We start from the raw sequence: 19449 nt of genomic DNA on the forward strand, positions 1-19449 counted from the left end.
AGGTTGTTTCCATATCTTCACTATTATAAATAATGCTACATTGACCATAGGGCTGCACATATCTTTTCAAATTAGTGTTTTCATTTTCTTTGGATAAATATCCAGAAGTGGGTTGAGACGCCTGGGTGGCTCAGGGGGTTAAGCCGCTGCCTTCAGCTCAGGTCATGATCCCAGCATCCTGGGATCGAGTCCCACATTGGGCTCCTTGTCCAGCAGGGAGCCTGCTTCTCTCTCTGCCTCTGCCTGCCACTCTGCCTGCTTGTGCTCTCTCTCTCTCTGACAAGCAAATAAATAAAATCTTTAAAAAAAAAAAAAAAAAAACTTAAATACCCAGAAGTGGATTTTGGTTCATTTTTACCTTTTTTAGAGAACCCCATACTGTTTTCCATGGCGGCTGCAGAAATTTACATTTCTATTAACAGTACATGAGGATTCATTTTTCTCCACATTTTCACCAACACTTACTATTTTTTGTTTTTGATAATAGCCAATCTGACAGGTATGAGGTGATATCTCATTATGGGTAGTGATGTTGAGCATCTGTTCATGTGTCTGTTGGCCATCTGTATGTCTTCTTCAGAAAAATGTATATTCAGATCCTCTATTTTCTAATTGGATTATTTTTATATTGTTATTGAGCCATATGAGTTCTTTATATTTTGGATACTAACCTCTATTAAATATGTGATTTGCAAATATCTTCTCCCATTCAGTAGATTGTCTTTTAATTTTGTTAACTTTTTTTTTTCTGTATAGAAGTTTGTAGTTTGATATAGTTCTATTTGTTTATTTTTGGTTTTGTTACCATTGTCTTTGGAGTCCAATCCAAAAAAAATATCACCAAGAGTAATGTCACAGGGCTTATTGCCTGTATTTTTTTGTAGGATTTTTATGGTTTCTGATCTTACATTCAAGTCTTTAGTCCATTTTGAGTTAATTTTTGTATATGGTATTATTGTGGTCCAGTTTCATTCTTTTGCATGTGGTTGTCCAGTTTTCCCATCACCATTTATTAAAGAGCCTCCCTTACCCCCATTGTATATTCTTGTCATAAACTGATTGACCATATATACTTGGGTTTATTTCTGAGCTCTCTGTATCTGTTCCATTGATTTATGTGTCTGTTTTTATGCCATTTACCATTCTGTGTTGATTAATATAATGAAATTAGGAAATGTAATATCTTTAATTTTGTTCTTTCTCAGGATTGCTTTGCCTATTTGGGATTTTTCTGTTAGTTTATAAAGATGTAAAAGATTTTTGTCTATTAGTTTTGTACCCTCCAGCTTCACTGATTTTGTTTATTATAATGTTTTTTTGTGGAGTGTTTAGAACTTTCTATATAAAAAATCATGTCCACAAATAGTGATAGTTTTACCTCTTCCTTTCTAAATTCAAGTGCTTTTATTTATTGTCCCTGCTTAATTGGTCTTGTTAGGACTCCAGTACTGTGTTGAATAAAAGTGGTGAGATTGGGCATCTTTGTCTTTCTCTTGATTTTAAAGGAAAACCTTTTAGCTTTTTTGCTGTTGAGTGTGATGTTAGCTATGGGCTTGTCACATATGGGCTTTATTATGATACGTTATGTTCTGTTTATATCCACTTTGTCAAGAGTTCGTATCCTAAATTGATGTTGAATTTTGTCAAATGCCTTTTTTACATCTGTTGAAATGATCATATGATTTTTATCCTTCATTTTGTTAATGTAGTGTATCACACTGATTTGGTCTGTAATGTGTGTGCATGTGTGATGTCCATCTCTGGATTTGCTAGCAGGGTAATGCTGGCTTCATAAAATGAATTTAGGAGCATTTCCTTCTCTTCAGTTTTTTTGGAAGAGTTTGAAAAGGGTAAGTATCAAATCTTCTTTGAATGTTTGGTAGAATTCACTGGTGAAGATGTCTAGTCCTGGGCTTTTGTTCACTGGTAGTGTTTTACTACTGATTCTCTGTTCTTACTAGTAATCAGTCTATTCAGATTTTTTATTTCTTCCTGATTCCATCTTTGAAGATTGTATATTTCTAGGAATTTTTCCAGGTCTTCAAACTTGTCCAGTTTGTTGGTATATAATTATTCATAATAGTCTTTTATGATCCTTTGTATTTTGGTGGCATACAAATATAATTCTCCTCTTTAATTTCTCCTCTTTCATTTCTGATTTTTGAGCACTCTCTTTTTTTTAAAGATTTTATTTTTAAGTAATCTCTACATTCATTCACTCTGAGGCTCAAACTTACAACCTCAATATCAAGAGTCACAGGCTCTATCAAATGAGCCAGCCAGATGCCCCAGCCCTCTCTCTTTTTTTTTTTTTAATATTTTATTTATTTGACAGAAATCACAACTAGGCAGAGAGGCAGGCAGAGAGAGAGGAGGAAGCAGGCTCCCTGCGGAGCAGAGAGCTGGATGTGGAGCTCAATTCCAGGACCCTGGGACATGACCTTAGCCGAAGGCAGAGGCTTTAACCCACTGAGCCACCCAGGCGCCCCGCCCCAGCCCTCTCTTAAGGGTTTATCAACTTCATCTTTTCAAAGAACCAGCTCTTAGTTTCACTGATCTTTTCTATTGTATTTTCTAGTCTCTATTTCATTTATTTTTGCTGTGATCTATATTATTTCCTTCTGCTAACTTTGGCGTGCATTTATTTACTTACTTATTTATTTGTTTGTTTATTTACAGAGATCACAAGTAGGCAGAGAGGCAGGCAGAGAGAGGGGGAAACCAGGCTTCCCACTGAGCAAGGAGCCCGATGTGAGGCTTGATCTCAGGACCCTGAGATCATGACCTGAGCCAAAGGCAGACGCTTAGCCATCAGAGCCACCCAGGTGCCCCTTTGGCCTTTATTCTTTTTCTAGTTCCTTCAGGTAAAGTTAGATATTTATTTGCGATTTTTCTTGTTTCTGGAGGTAGACCTGTATGGTTATAAACTTCCCTGTTAGAGCTGCTTTTGCTGCATCCCATAGATTTTAGTATGTTGGTTTCCATTTTCATTTGTTTCCATGTGTTTTTTTATTTCTTGATTTCTTTGTTGTCCTTTGGTTGTTAAATAGCATGTTTAATCTCCATATATTTGTGGGTTTTCCAGTTTTCTTCTTATAATTGATTTCTAGATTTAAACCATTATGGTCCAAATTAATGCAATTTCTGGGGCACCTGGATCGCTTAGTCAGTTAAGCATCTGCCTTTGGTTCAGGTCATGATCCCAGATTCCTGGGATCGAGCCCTACATTGGGCTCCCTGCTCAGTGCGGGAAGCCTGCTTCTCTCTCTCCCTCTGCTGCTCCCCATGCTTATGCTTTCTCTCTGGCTTTCTCCCTCCAATAAATAAATCTTCCAAAAAAAAAAAAAAAAAGGAATTGATGAGATTTCAAGCTTTTTAAACTTACTGAGACTTGTTTTATGGCCAGCATATCTATTCTGGAGAATGCTCTATGACATTTGAGAAAAATGTGTGTTTTGCTGCTTGGCACCTTTTTTTTCTTTTAAGTCCAGGTTATGGGGCTAACAAGAATGATTGAGATGGGGTCTGTATATGAGCCAACCAGAGACTAGGCTACCCCCCCCCAAGCCAGTAATGTGCTTTTTTTTCTTAAGATTTCATTTATTTTTTGAAAGAGACAGCACTAGTGGGGGTGGGAAGGGCACAGCAGGGTAGAGGGAGAGAGTCTCAAGCGTATCATGCTGAGTGTAAAGCCGGATGCAGGGATGCTTAACGAATTGCGCCACCTAGGGACCCCGGAGGAATATGGTTATTTCTTTCTTTCTGGGTTATTTATTTATTTATTATGGTCAGTTAGCCAACATACAGTAATTTGGTTTTAAATGTTTAAACTAACTCTTTAGGAGGTAAGATGGGGCCTGATTTATATTATTATCCATCTGCATGGTATAAATATTTCTACCATATAAATATAATAGATGCAAATAATGTCAAGAATACAAAGAAGGATAAAATGTAAAATAATTAGGGAGCGATGAGTTATTACCTTCAATATTATTGTTTTTAATATATAAGGGTTCATTATAGTTCATGTAATTTAATCTTTAGTGATGGCTGTGTTTAACAGGTGGTTCACTGCTACTTAACACTTGGCTTGCCTACCCTAGCACATCATCATTCTTCATCTTTCAGAGCTGCTTTTAAGGGGTGCCTGGGTGACTCAGTGGGTTAAAGCCTCTGCCTTGACTCAGGTCATGATTCCAGAGTCCTGGGATCGAGCCCCGCATCGGGCTTTCTGCATAGCAGGGAGCCTGCTTCCTCCTCTCTCTCTCTCTGCCTGCCTCTCTCCCTACTTGTGATCTCTGTCTGTCAAATAAATAAAATCTTAAAAAAAAAAAAAAGCTGCTTTTAAGCTTGCTCTTCCCAGGAAATAGATACTGATAAAGAAGCACAGGGTGTTGGTCCAGCCAATCTCTAGGAAATCCTTCGTCCCAGGCTGGTTTTTTTAATTGATGTGAAGACTGAGTACAACTGGGGTAGAACAAGAGTCAGATTACTAGTGATCCATGATCAAATTTGGTTTGGTAAATAATACTATAACTGATACTCCCAGTATCTTTCCAAACAAATTGTGAAGTTTAAAAGGTATTTGAGAGCTGATATCTGTCTCTAGTCTTCTTCACATGTAGTTTTTTTTTTTTTCTTAAAGATTTTATTTATTTATTTGACAGACAGAGACCACAAGCAGGCAGAGAGAGAGGAAGGGAAGCAGGCTCCCCGCTGAGCAGAAAGCCCGATGCGGGGCTCAATCCCAGGACCCTGGGATCATGACCTGAGCCAAAGGCAGAGGCTTTAACCCACTGAGCCACTCAGGCGCCCCAACACATGTAGTTATTTTTAAATCTCACTGTCCTGTTTTTAAAGAATGCTAGGAGAAAGATTTTATAATCTCCTAATAAGTTTCACAGTTGTTCAGGGCCAGATTGTATCACTGATGTCCATTCTGAGGTTGGTCCAGGACCAAAACGATCTGTAAGGATGAATTGGATATGACTTTTCCTCTGATGTTTGCCATATCATTAGTGTAATGGGATTATAAATTTCTTGGCCTGTCTCAGAAATAGATGCTATTATCCAACCTTATCAAACATGCTTCTTTTTAAGAGATTAAAAAAGGAAATGAATACAGCTGGCCAGCCAAGAAACAACAAACCACCCTTATAATTCTTGAACACAAAAGTCTAAATTGTAAACCTGATAAAACTGGTTTTTGGTGGTTTTTTTTTTTTTTTTTTTTTTGAGAACATGATCGGAATAAAATAGGAAACATTTTCAGCCAATATGGCATCATTTGTAAGAGCAGTTAAAATGTGACAGATGGTAGGACTGTATCTTAAAATCACACATAAACTCATTTTCAGGATATGCTTTCTGAATATTTTCCATATACCAAAAGAAAAATGTATTGCATTATGAAATGTCCCACAGCATTGAATTTAAATATACTTATCTCAGCTTAATTAAAAATATATATATTTGTGAGAGATGGAAGTCAGATAACATGGCTGCCTTTAGAAGTATTTGTTGAATCTCAAAGGCAATGATTTCTATTAACCAAGATAGGCAACTTACAACCCCTAGAGCCAAATTCAAGGCCTGATTTTTACAGCCCTTGAGCTAAGGATGTCCTTTTACATTTTTTAATGATGTAAAAATGGACAGGAATATGCAACAGAGGGTGTTTATGGCCTGCAAAGCCTAAAATTATTAACTCTCTGGCCCTTTACAGAAAAATTTGATCCAAAAGGTCAAAAACTGACAGCCTGTGGGCTGCATGTGACCTGCAAGGTATGTTTTATTTTGCCTAAACTGTATTTTATTTTTTAACTTAAATTATTTGCCAGCATATTCCCATGGAAAATGTCACATGCAAATTGAGATTTTTGAGCTTCTTTTGGAAACTGGGTGGTTTAGTAATCTTAAATCCTCGTTACACATGGCAGCAAATCAACTAGAGGTAGTAAGACTAACTCGATGGTAATGAGTTCTTTTCTTGGAGGAATGCCAGCATATAGCTTGCTTGCTTGCTTTTTTTTTTTTAATTAAGACTTATTTATTAGAGAAAGAGAAAGCACATGCATGTGCACACACGAGCAGGGGGAGCAGCAGAGGCCGAGGGAGAGAATCTTAAGCACACTCCCCACTGAGTAAGGAACCTGAGGCAGGGCTGGATCCAGAATCCTAAGATCATGACCTGAGTGAGCTGAAATCAAGAATCAGATGCTTAACTAACTGAGCCATCCAGGCTCCCCACAGCTTTCTTCTTTAAGTCACAGTTTTATATCAGTTTGACAAACTGACCTGAGATCAAACTTTAGTTTCAACTTTTCAAACTGCAGAACAAAAATCCTGGTGCTATTTTTTAAAATTGTATTGTATTAGTTTATAAATTAACATAGAGAGATTTGATATCTTCATGATGATGAAGCATCCTATTCAAGAACCAAGAGCAAGTGATACCTTTCCACTTGCTCAAGCATATCTTTGTGTTTTTCTAAAGAGTGCATAATTTTCTTCACATGGATTTTTCACATTTCTTTTTTTTTTTAAGATTTTATGTATTTATTTGACAGAGATCACAAGGAGGCAGAGAGGCAGGCAGAGAGAGAGAGAGAGGAGGAAGCAGGCTCCCTGCTGAGCAGAGAGCCCGATGTGGGACTCCATCCCAGGACCCTGGGATCATGACCCGAGCTGAAGGCAGAGGCTTTAACCCACTGAGCCACCCAGGCGCCCCGGATTTTTCACATTTCTTAAGTGTATTCTTTTTTCCCCCAGTTTCAGTTTTCCAGTTTTTTTTTCTTTATTTCTTCTTCTTCTTCTTCTTTTTTTTTTTTTTAGAAAAAGAAAGAACATGAGTGGGAGGAGGGGCAGAGGGAGTGGTAGAAGCAGACTCCCCACTGAGCAGGGAGCCCGATGTGGGACTTGATCCTAGCACCTTGGATTCACAACCCGAGCTCAAGTCAGACACCCAACCAACTGAGCCACCCAGGCACCCCTATTTTTTTTTAATTGAAATAGAGTTGACATACAATATTATATTAGTTTCAGGTATACAACATAGTGATTCAACAATTTTATACATTAGTGATCAGTGCCAACACTTTTTAATTTTTTGCCTTTTTGATACTATCCCTTTTGATTGGTATGAGGATATTTAATTGTGGTTTTGGTTTGCATTTCCCCTGCTGATTAGTGATGTTGAGCATAAGCAAAGTCATCATCTGTCACCATGTAACATTACAATATTATTGACTATATTCCTTATGCTGTATTTTTCATCTCAATGACTTGTATATTTTATAACTGGAAGTTTGTACCTCTTAATCCCTTTCACTGACTTTGTCCACCACCCCCGCCACCATTGTTCTGGCAATCACTAGTTTACTGTCTGTATTTAGGAGCCTGGTTTTTTTTGTTTGTTTGTTCATTTGTTTTGTTTTTGAAAGTCTACTATAAGTGAAATCATACGGTTTCTGCCTTTTTCTATCTAACTTACTTCCCTTAGAATAATGCCCTCTAGGTCTATCCATGTTATAGGAAATGGCAAGATTTCGTTCTTTTTTGTGGCTGGGTAATATTTCATGGTGTGTTTATATACATCTTTATCCATTCATCAGTGGACATTGGGTTGCTTCCATATTTTGGCTATTGTAAATAATGCTGCAGTAAAACAGGACAGCATATAACTTTTCAAATTAGTGTTTCATTCTTTTTGGGTAAATACCCAGTAATGGAATTCCTGGATCGTATGCTATTTCTTTTTTTTTTTTAGAGTTTTATTTATTTAAGTAATCTCTATACCCAACGTGGAGCTTGAACTCACAACCCTGAGATCAAGAGTTGCATGCTCTCTCTCTCTCTTTTTTTTTTTTTAATTTTATTTATTTATTTGACAGAGAGGCAGGGAGAGAGGGACACAAGCAAGGGGAAGTGGGAGAGGGAGAAGCAGGCTTCCCGCCAAGCAGGGAGCCCAACACAGGTCTTGATCCCAAGATCCTGGGATCATGACCTGAGCCAAAGGCAGACGCTTAACAACTGAGCCACCCAGGTGCCCTTAGAGTTGAATGCTCTTAAAAAAATATGGAAGAAGAGGAGTTTCATGTTCTTCTGACTGAGGAACCTCCACACTGTTTTCTTTTCTTTCTTTTTTTCTTTTTAAGATTCTATTTATTTATTTGACAGAGAGAGAGAGATCACAAGTAGGCAAAAAGAGAGGGGGAAGCAGGCTCCCCGCTGAGCAGAGAGCCCGATGCGGGCCTCAATCCCAGGACCCTGAAATCATGACCTGAGCCAAAGGCAGAGGCTTAACACACTGAGTCACCCAGGTGCCCCTCCACACTGTTTTCTACAGTAGCTGTGCCAATCTACATTCCCAACAACAGTGCACAAGTGGTCTCTATTCTTCACATTCTTGCCAATATTTTTTATTTCTTATCTTTTTGATACTAGCTCTTTTGATTGGTGTGAGATGATATTTAATTGTGGTTTTGGTTTGCATTTCTCCTGATGATTAGTGATGTTAAGCATCTTTTCATGTGTCTGCTAGCCATCTGTATATCCTTTTTAGAAAATTGTTCAGGTCGTCTGCCCATCTTTTAAATTGGAGTGTTTGGCTTTTTGGTGTTGAATCATAGAGTTCAGATATGGATATGAATCCTTTTTGGGTTTATTTTTTAATATTAACCCTTTATAAGATATATCTTTTGCAAATATCTTCTCCCATTCAGTGGCTTGCTTTTCTGTTTTGTTGATGGTTTCTTTTACTATGCTAAAGCTTTGTATTTTGATGTATTCCCAGTAGTTTATTTTTGCTTTTATTTCTCTTGCTTGAGGATAGGTATACATAAATATGCTGCTAAAGTTAATGTTCAAGAGATTACTGCCTATGTTTTCTTTTAGGAGTCTTATGATTTTAGGTCTCACATTTAGGCCTTTAATCCATTTTGGTTTATTTTTGTATATGCTGTAAGAAAGTGGTCAGTTTCGCTCCTTTGCTTGTAGCTGTCCATTTTTCTCTATACCACTTACTAAAGAGACTGTCTTTTCCCTGTTGTATAGTCTTGCCTCCTTTGTCATAGATTAATAGACTATACAACACAAGGTTTATTTCTGAGTTCCCCGTCTTGTTCCATTTAACTATGTGTTTATATTTTTGTGCCAGTACCTTACTGTTTTGATTACCATAGCTTTGTGGTATGTCTTGAAATCTGAGATTAAGATACCTCCCCCTTTGTTCTTTCTCAAGATTGCTTTGGCCAGTTAAGGCCTCTTGTGGTTCCATACAAATTTTAAGATTATTTGTTCTTGTTCTGTGAAAAATGTATCAGCATTTTGATAGGGATTACATTACATCTGTACATTGCTTTGGATATTATGGATGTTTTAACAATGTGTGGTTCTCCCAGTCTATGAACATGGTGTATTTTTCCATTTGTTTGTATCACCTTCAGTTTCTTTTATCAGTGTTTTATAGTTTTCAGGGTATAAGCCTTTCACCTCCTTGGTTAAATTTATTCCTAAATATTCTATTATTTTTGGTACAATTGTAAATAGGATTGTTTTCTTAATTTCTTTTTCTGCTATTCATTATTTATAGAAATGCAACAGATTTCTGTGTATTAATTTTGTATTTTGCAGTTTTACTGAATTCATTTATTCTTATAGTTTCTGTGTGTGTGTGTTTTCTATGTGTAGCATCATGTCATCTGCAAATAGTAAATGTTGTACTTCATCTTTGGATGACTTTTATTTCTTTCTCTTGTCTTATTGCTGCAGCTAGGACTTCCAAAACTGTGTTGAATAAAATTGGTGACAGTGGATGTGTTCATCTTATTCTTGATTTTAGAGGAAAAGATTTTCTCTTTCCACCATTGAGGGTGATCTTAGTTGTGGGTTTTTCCTTTATGGCCTTTATTCTATTAATATATGTTCCTTCTAAAACCACTTTGTTGAGAGAGTTTTATCATGAATGGATGTTTTATTTTATCAAATGCTTTTTCTGCATCTATTGAGATTGTCATGGTTTTTATCCTTTCTCTTATTAATGTGAGGTATCACATTGATTGATTTGTGAACATTGAACTGCCCTTGTATCCCAGGAATAAGTCCCACCTGATCTCGCCAATTGATCATTTTAATTTGGTTTGTTAATTAGCTAATTGCTAATATTTTGTTGAAGATTTTTACATGTGTTCATCTGGGATATTGACCTGCAGTTTTGGTTTGATTTGGTTTGGTTTGGTTTGGTTTGGTTTGGTTTGGTTTGGTTTGGTTTTGGTTCTGTATTGCTTTTGTCTGGTTTTGGTATCAGGGTAATTCTGGGCTTGTAGAATGAATTTGGAAGTGTTGCTTCCTATTCTATTGTTTTAGAATAGTTTGAGGAGAGTATTATTAACTCTTCTTTAAATGTTGTATGAAACCATCTGGTCCAGGATTTTTGTTTGTTGGGAGTTTTTGATTACTAGTTTACTTTCGTTACCAGTAATTGGTCTGTTCAAATTGTCTATTTCTTTTTGATTCATTTCTGGAAGATTATATGTTTCTAGGAATTTATCCATTACTTCTAGGTTGTCCAGTTTTTTTTTGTTGTTGTTGTTGTTTTGGTTTTTTTTTTTAAGATATTATTTATTTATTTGACAGACAGAGATCTCAAGTAGATGGAGAGGCAGGCAGAGAGAGAGAGAGAGGAGGAAGCAGACTCCCCACTGAGCAGAGAGCCCGATGCGGGGCTCGATCCCAGGACCCTGAGATCATGACCTGAGCAGAAGGCAGAGGTTCAACCCACTGAGCCATCCAGGTGCCCCAAGGTTGTCCAGTTTGTTGGCATATAATTTCTCATAATATTCTCTTATAATTCTTGGTGCCAGTTGTTACTTTTTCTTCATTTCTGATTATGTTTGAGTCCTCTTTTTTTCTTGAGGAGTTGGGCTAAAGGCTTATCCATTTTGTTTATGTTTTCAAAGAACCAACTCTTAGTTTCTTTGATTCCTTTTCTTTTTTTTTTTTTTTTCATTTTAATTTTCATGTGTTTCTGTTCCAATCTTTATTTTTCGCTTTATTCCACTAATTTTGGACTGTGTTCTTTTTCTTATTCCTTTAGGTGTATGGTTAGATTTCTTGAGATATTTCTTGTTTCTTGAGGTAGGCCTCTATCACTATAAACTTCTCTTTCAGAACTTCTTTAGTTGTGTCTCAAAGATTTTTGTATTGTTGTGTTTTTGTTTTCATTTGTCACCATGTATTTTTTATTGTCTCTTTGATTTCTTTGTTGACCCATTGGTTATCTTGTCTGTAGCATTGTTTAACCTCCATGTGTTTGTGGGGGTTTTTCTATTTTCTTTTTCTTGTAATTGATTTTTAGTTCCACACAGTTGTGTTCAGAAAAAATGCTTGGTGTAATTTGTCTTCTTAAATTTATTGAGACTTGTTTTATGGCGTAAGATCTGATCTCTCCTGCAGAATGTTTCATGAGCATTTGAAAAGAATGTGTATTCTGCTCTTTAGGGTGAAATGTTCTGTATATACAAATATGTATATATGTTCTGTTCTGTATATACTGTATATACTTGATAGGTTCATGTGGCCTTACCTGTCATTTAAAGCCATTGTTTCCTTGTTGAATTTCTAGTTAGATAATCTAGTCATTGATGTAAGTTGGATGTTAAAGTCCTACAATTGTAATACTGTCAATTTTTCCCTTTATGTCTGTTAATATTTATTTTATGTATTTAGGTGGTCCTATGTTGGACCCATAGATATTTAAAATTGTTATATCCTTTTGTTGGATTGATCATTATGTCATTATATAATTTCCTTCTTTGTCTCTTTCTGTAGTCTTTATTTTAAAGTCTATTTTGTCTGATAAAAGTACTTCTACCCTTGCTCTTTGTTTTGTGGGTTTTGTTTTGTTTTGTTTTGCTTTTGCTTGCAGGGAATATCTTTCCATCCTTTCATTTTCAGTCTGTATATATATTTAGATCTGAAAGGAGTCTCTTGTAGGCAGCATATATGAGGGTCTTCTTTTTTTATCCATTTAGTCACCCTATGTCTTTTGATTAGAACATTTAGTCCATTTATATTTAAATGATAGGTGTGTACTCTGCCATTTTGTTCATTGTTTTCTGGTTGTTGTAGTTTTTCTATGTTCCTTTTTTCTCTTACTCTTTCCCTTGTGATATGATGGATTTTTTCACTGTAATGCTTAGTTTCCTCTCTCTTTATTTTGTGTGTATGTATTATAGGTTTTTGATTTGTAGTTACAATTAGATTCATAGATAATATCCTATATGTATAGCAGTCGATATTAAGTTGATGGTCACTTAAGTTCAAATACATTCTAAAAGTACTAAATTTTTACTCCTTCCTGTGTGTTTTATGTATATGATGTCATAGTTCACATATTTTTATTTTGTGTATCCCTTGACTAATTTTTGTAAATATGTTTTTCCTACTTTTGTACTTTGACCTCCATACTGGCTTTATAAAATCCATTATTTTGCTATATATTTGCTTTTAACTATAAAATTTTTTCTTTTCATAATTTTTTCCTAGTTATTGTCTTTTCTTTTCTCTTAAAGAATTCCCCTTAACATTTCTTTTTTTTTTTTTTAAGATTTATTTATATATTTTGAGAGAGAGAGCATGTGTGAAAGCTAGAGGTAGGCGCAGAGGGAAAGGATCTCAAGCAGACTCCCTGTTGAGCACCAACCTCTACCTGGGGCTTGATTCCATAGCTCTGAGCCCATGACCTGAGCCAAAATCAAGAGTTGGATGCTTAACCGACTGAGCCACCCAGGCCTCCCTGCTTTAATGTTTCTTATAAGGCTTGTTTAGTGGCAATAAACTCCTTAAAATTTTGTTTGTCTGTAAGACTAGCTCTCTTTGAATTCTGTATGATAATCTTGCTAGGTGGAGTATACTTGGTTGTAGATTTTTTTCCTTTCAGCAGTTTAATACATCATGCCATTCCCTTTGACCTGGAAATTTTTGCTGAAAAATCAGTTGATAGTTTTTTGGATTTCCTCTGTATGTAACTATTTTCTTTTTTCTTGCTGCTTTTGAGATACTCTCTTGGGGCGCCTGGGTGTCTCAGTGGATTAAAAAGCCTCTGCCTTCGGCTCAGGTCAAGATCCCAGATCGAGCCCCACATCCGGCTCTCTGCTCTGCAGAGAGCCTGCTTCCTCCTCTCTCTCTGCCTGCCTCTCTGCCTAGTTGTGATTTCTCTCTGTCAAATAAATAAAATATTTAAAAAAAAAAAAAGTTGAATGAGATACTCTCTTTATCATTACTTTTTGCCATTTTAATTATTACATGTCTTGTGTCCTTGAATTCAACTTGTGCTCTCTCTGTGCTTCCTAGATGTCTGTTTCCTTCCCCAGATTAGGGGAGTTTTCAGCTATTATTTCTTCAGATAAATTTTCTGCCCCCTTCTCTCTCTTTTCTGCTTCTGGGATCCCTATCATACAAATGTTATTATGGTTGATCATGTTGTAGAGTTCCCTTAATGTATTCTCATTTTGTATTATTCTTTTTTTCTTTTTGCTCTTCAACTTAGTTGCTTTCTAGTACCCTGTCTTCCAGATCACTGATCTATTCTGCATCTTCTAATCTGCTGTTGATTTCCTCTAGTATATTTTTCATTTCGGTTATTGTATTCTTTCAGCTCTTACTAGATTTTAAAGATATTTTCTATCTCTTTGTTGAAGTTTCTAAGTATATTCCTAAGTATTTTAATCCTTTTTGTTGTCATTGCAAATGGAGTCTTCTCTTCCATCTTATTTTCTAACTGGTTATTATGTATCCAAATGCTATTGGTTTCGCATATTATAGTTGGTCCTTAAACAACACAGAAGTTAGAGATGCCAACCCCCACACAGTCAAAAATCACATACAATTTTTAACTCTACAAAAACTTAGCTACTAATAGCTTCCTGTTGCCTGGAAAACACTGATAACACAAATAGTCAATTAACACATTTTCTATGCCATACATATTATATACTGAATCCTTACAATAAAGTAAGCTGGAGAAAAGAAGATGTTATTAAGAATATCATAAAGAGGGACACCTGGGTGGCTCAGTGGGTTGAGGCCTCTGCCTTTGGCTCAGGTCATGATCTCAGGGTCCTGGGACTGAGCTCCACATCGGGCTCTCTTCTCAGTGGGGAGCCTGGGCTTCCTCCTCTCTCTCTCTGCCTGCCTCTCTGCCTACTTGTGATCTGTCAAATAAATAAATAAAATCTTTTTTTAAAAAATCATAAAGAAGTGAAAACACATTTATAGTATTATGCCGTATTTGTTGAAAAACATCCACGTGTAAGGGGACCTGTGCCATTCAAACCTGTGTTGACAAAGATCAACTGTAATTTACATCCTGTTGTCTTCTTTTTTTTAATTTGTTTATAATTAATTCTCTGAAGTTTTCCAGGTATCCTATCACATCATGTTCAAATAGACAGTTTGGATTCTTTTTTTCTGCTTCTTATGCTTCTACTTGTTTTTTCTTATCTAATTGCATTGGCTAATACCATTCATAAAACTGTGGTGGAGATTGACGACATCTTTTTTGTTTGTTTTTGACCTTAGCAGGAATGCCATTTGTATTTTTATATTAATTAAAGTGCTGGCTTTTTATAATTTTATAGTATATAATTTATATAGTATATAATTTATAGTATATAGTTTATAATGTAAAATGTTAAGTATTTAACATTTATGTGTTAAGTGTTAATGTTAAGTATTCATCTAGTCCTATTTTCTCAAGTATTTGTATAAGGAATGGTTGTTGAATTTGTCAGTCTTTTTCCCCATCTATAGAGATAAGTATATGATATTTCTCTTTAAGATTATTAATAAGGTAAATGATATTAATACATTTTCTAATGCTCAACCCTCTTGGCATAAAACCTACTTGGTTATGCTGAACTATTTTCTTAATGTGACGTTAAAATCTATTTGTTAATATTTCCTTTAGAATTTTTTTTATCACTGTTTATGTGAGACTGATCTTTAATTTTTTCTTTATGTGCTATCTTTACAGATTTGGATAAAAGATGTGGATGTTTTCCTTCATTCTATTTGCTCTGAAACAATTTATGTTTGTAACATTGGGACTCTCTGGTCTCTAAAGATAGTCAATTATAATTTTTTTAAAGATTTATTTATTTATTTTAGAGAGCATGTGAGTCGGGGGAAGGTCTAGGGAGAGAATCTTCAGGAAGATTCCCTGCTGAGTATGGAATCTGACGCAGGACTCCATCCCACAACCCATGAGATTATGACCTGAGCCAAAACCGAGTCAGATGCTCAACAACTGAACCACCTTGATGCCCTTACTCAATTAAAATTTTAATGAGCAAAAACAAAAATTAGACCATTCAGTACATATAGATCAACAATATTTTGTTTTTCATTTAAAAGTTTGTGAGGTTTGTTTTCAAGAAGTTTGTTTTACTTGCGATGTAGTATTTCTTAATTAAGCTATACTGAAATTGAGGGGCACCTGGGTGGCTCCGTCGGTTAAGTGGCTGCCTTCAGCTCAGTCAAGGTCCCAGGATCCTGGAATCAAGTCCCACATTAGGCTCCTTGCTCAGTGGGGAGTCTGTTTCTCCCTCTCCCTCTGCCTTCCACTCCCCCTGCTTGTTCTATCTCTCTGTGTCAAATAAATAAATAAAATCTAAAAAAAAAAAAAAAGATATACTGAAACTGACATACATTTCTCAATTTTTCTGTTTCATGCTGTTTCCAACAGTATTTTCAGAAAACATTTCCAAACATATCTATTTGCACATTTGTGGGAGTTTTGAGGATGAATCCCTTGGGAAGAAAGAAAGAAAGAGGGAGGGAGGAAAGGAAAGAAAGAAGAGAAAACTCTCTACTCATGAAGAACTGATCCTCTAAAAAGAATGAAAAATATAAGACAGTTGAATTTTATAGAAAAGAAGAGGAAGGGTAATAGCTTTGAGGACTTTTTAACTGCTTTTTCCATGGGTTTTTAGAAATGAACTCTATGTAATTTTTTATTAAACAGATGTGTATAAAATCAGCTGGGAATCTATTATCAAAAACAGATTTGTAAAATCTGTTAGAACCTACTAATAAAATGAAAGTTTGTAATTACTGTTCACATGTCTTTAGGTTAAGGATTGGCTTTCAAAAGGCAAAGCCTAAATGCTTTCTAAACAACATCTCTAAAATACAACTTACCAATTTGGAGACTGGATTTGCTGCAGAAAGGGTGAGTTATTTTGCAAGCCTGAACTTGGAAGGCATCGTGTTTCTCATAACATTTTGAAAAGTCACTATGGGAACTTTTTACACATTTAAATTGAACAGATGTGTAATTTTTTTCTGTCCAGTTGTGGTTGTTACCATGCTTAAGTAAATGTACTTCTTGCTTACATGTGTTTCCTGTGTTATATGAGCTCTGGGGACCCACACCTGACTGAGTTTAACTTGCTTAGCAATTTCTATCCGAGCAGATTTGGTTTGATTCTTAGGTTAAGGGGAATCTATTATTTAATTTTTTCTTTATGTGCTATCTTTACAGATTTGGATAAAAGACATGGATGTTTTCCTTCATTCTATTTGCTCTGAAACAATTTATGTTTGTAAAATTGGGACTGTGGTCTCTAAAGATAGTCAATTATAATTTTTTAAAGATTTATTTATTTATTTTAAGGCAAATATTTAAGGCAAATATTTTGCCTTAAGTCCCCTAATAAAATCAGTTTGTTATGGGATTGAAATGGCCTGTTTGTTTGCTTATTTGTTTGTTTTTAACAGATAAAAATGTACTCTCTAACAATTCCATTTGTGGATCCAGAAAGATAACCTCTTTTTTAGAACAGTGTCAGCATTTGACAATAGCACAACTTCAGGGAATAAAGTACCAGGATATCAAAATTATTTTGCATAACCATAACTGGAAGTATCTAAGAGGTTGCTTAAGTTTTCTCATGTATGAACAGAATGTTATAGTGCAATGTTATAATAAGATCATTTTAAGAGTAAGGTGTAATGTTGGAATCAGATATATTTGGAAGTATTGGACGACCTTCTCTGGTACTAGACAAAAGCTCCAGGATAGCATGTTGATTTTTCCTTTCTACAGGCCCAGAGCACTCACACAGAATTTGACACAAAAGACTTGCAACTTATCATCTCTTGCCCCAAATAGACACAGAGCATTGCTTATCAATGCTTTTACTCAAAGTTATAATTGGCCTTATTCCAGAAGGCAGCTGTTGCTTTCAGTCAGCCCTTCCTCTCAGCCCCTACAACTATTTCAGACATTTGCCACCCCGGCCTCTCTGCTCAACCTCACTTTACTCAACTTTATCTATTTAAAAAAACAAAAACAAAAACAGGGTGCCTCAGTGGCTCAGTTGGTTAAGAGACTGCCTTTGGCTCAGGTCATGATGCAGGAGTATGAGCATTGAGTCCCTCATTGGGCTCCCAGATCCATGGGGAGTCTGCTTTTCCCTCTGACCTTCTCCCGTCTCATGCTCTCTCACTCTCTTTCTCTCTCAAATAAATAAATAAAATTTAAAAACAATCAATGAATGAACAAACTTAAATTTGAGCCCTTTTTTTAAAAAAAAATTTTATTTATTTATTTGACAGACAGAGATCACAAGTAGGCAGAGAGGGGAGGAAGCAGGCTCCCTGCTGAGCAGAGAGCCCGATGTGGGGCTCTATGCCAGGACCTTGGGATCATGACCTGAGCCGAAGGCAGAGGCTTAACCCACTGAGTCACGCAAATTTGGTGCCCCAAATTTGAGCCCTTTAAGCATAATTTCAGCTCTCTGACCATCCTACCTCCGGTTATTTTCACACCCGTACTTCCTGTGTAAGCCATCATCTCTGCTCTTGCCCATGATCCAGCTTCTTCCTGGTGGTTCAAAGACCTACCTTCATTTTCCCTCTTCCTCTTCCCATGAATCTATTCCCTCTTATTCTCTACTGGCTGATCTTTCCTAAGACATCTCTCCAGAGTTTCATCAAACTGTATTACTGTATTACTGTTCCTATTCCTTATATTCTGATGCCCTAGGATTTAGCTATGTTGTTCAAGGCATTCCTTGAACATATTATTCACATTCATCCAACATACCTTTTCTCACTCACTAAATCATTTGAACATTTATTTTAAGTACTCTTATTTGCCAGGCATTGTATTAGATGATGATATAAAGATAAATGAGTCCTATAGTTTATTCGCCTCAAAGAATTCTAATCGAGTGAGGTAAACACATAAACAGTCAATTATAAAGCTATGAAGAAAGCCAAGGAGAGGAGTATATACATGGTGTTACCTAAACCCACACTTTTTGGATTTAGAACCATAGATACAAAGTTGACTCTGAGTCCACCTCTGGATATCACTGTCCCTATCCTGGATCCCAGTTCTTGATATTTGTTTGATAAATCCACACCAGGAAATAGCATTATATTTTAATAAGTAAACAGAATCATATTAAATAATAAGAATATATCAATGTAAATAATGTAATGGCTTATCAAAATTTACAGGTTTATGCTACCTTTTAATATATACACACACACATACACATTCCTGTGTTATGTGAGGATATATCTATATATGTATTGTAGATATACTATATGTATAATAATATATAATATTTTTATAATATATATTTATAATTGCTTGTATATGCACAAAAATATCTGGAAGAATTCACAGGATACTTGCATTTAATTCTGTGAGAGGTAGAGATTTTTCCTCTGTTCCTTTTTATAGATTTGAACTATATATTGCTTGTTCAAAAAGTTAAATTATAACAGAAAAAACCTAGATGTCTCCACACTGTCTAGCCCCAACTTTTTCAATCTTATTTTCCACTTAGTAGGAAGAGGTAAATCTAGCTAGTTTTGTCTCAATCATTAGTATGCAAACTTTGCTCAGCTGAGCCCCTCATCAGGGATACTCTCTATCTAAACCCATTTCTCTAAGGTCTAGCCCAAGTCAAACATCTTTCATGAGTCTTCTGACACTGCCAGCTCCAGGTGTCCTCTCATAAGTCTCCATATAACGGATTCAGGTATGTCAATTCTTGTAGCACTGGTCTTCTGTTGTTATGCAAAGTTATCTAAATGTTCATGTTTGGATGTCTAGTAGCATCTTCCACATAAAAAGAACTTCATATTTTTTGAGCCATTAACTCAGTCAATTCCTTGAGGGGTATAGTTACTGCCTTAATTAAACTGTTACACGGAAAACTAAATGATAAGCTGTTGGAAGTATTCCCTAAGTCCTTGAAGTACGGAATAGTGGATTTGGAGTCAGACAAACTTGGGTTCAAGGGCTGGATCCAACTGGATGAATTTAGGAAGTTACTTAAAGTCCCTGAGCCTTTGTGCCCTCTTTCCTAAATGTGGTAAAAACAACTGAGCTCATAGATGTTGAGTTTGGAGAATCGTGTGAAATAA

The sequence above is a fragment of the Meles meles genome, chromosome 2 (genome assembly GCF_922984935.1).
Source record: "Meles meles chromosome 2, mMelMel3.1 paternal haplotype, whole genome shotgun sequence".
Classification (NCBI taxonomy): Eukaryota; Metazoa; Chordata; class Mammalia; order Carnivora; family Mustelidae; genus Meles; species Meles meles.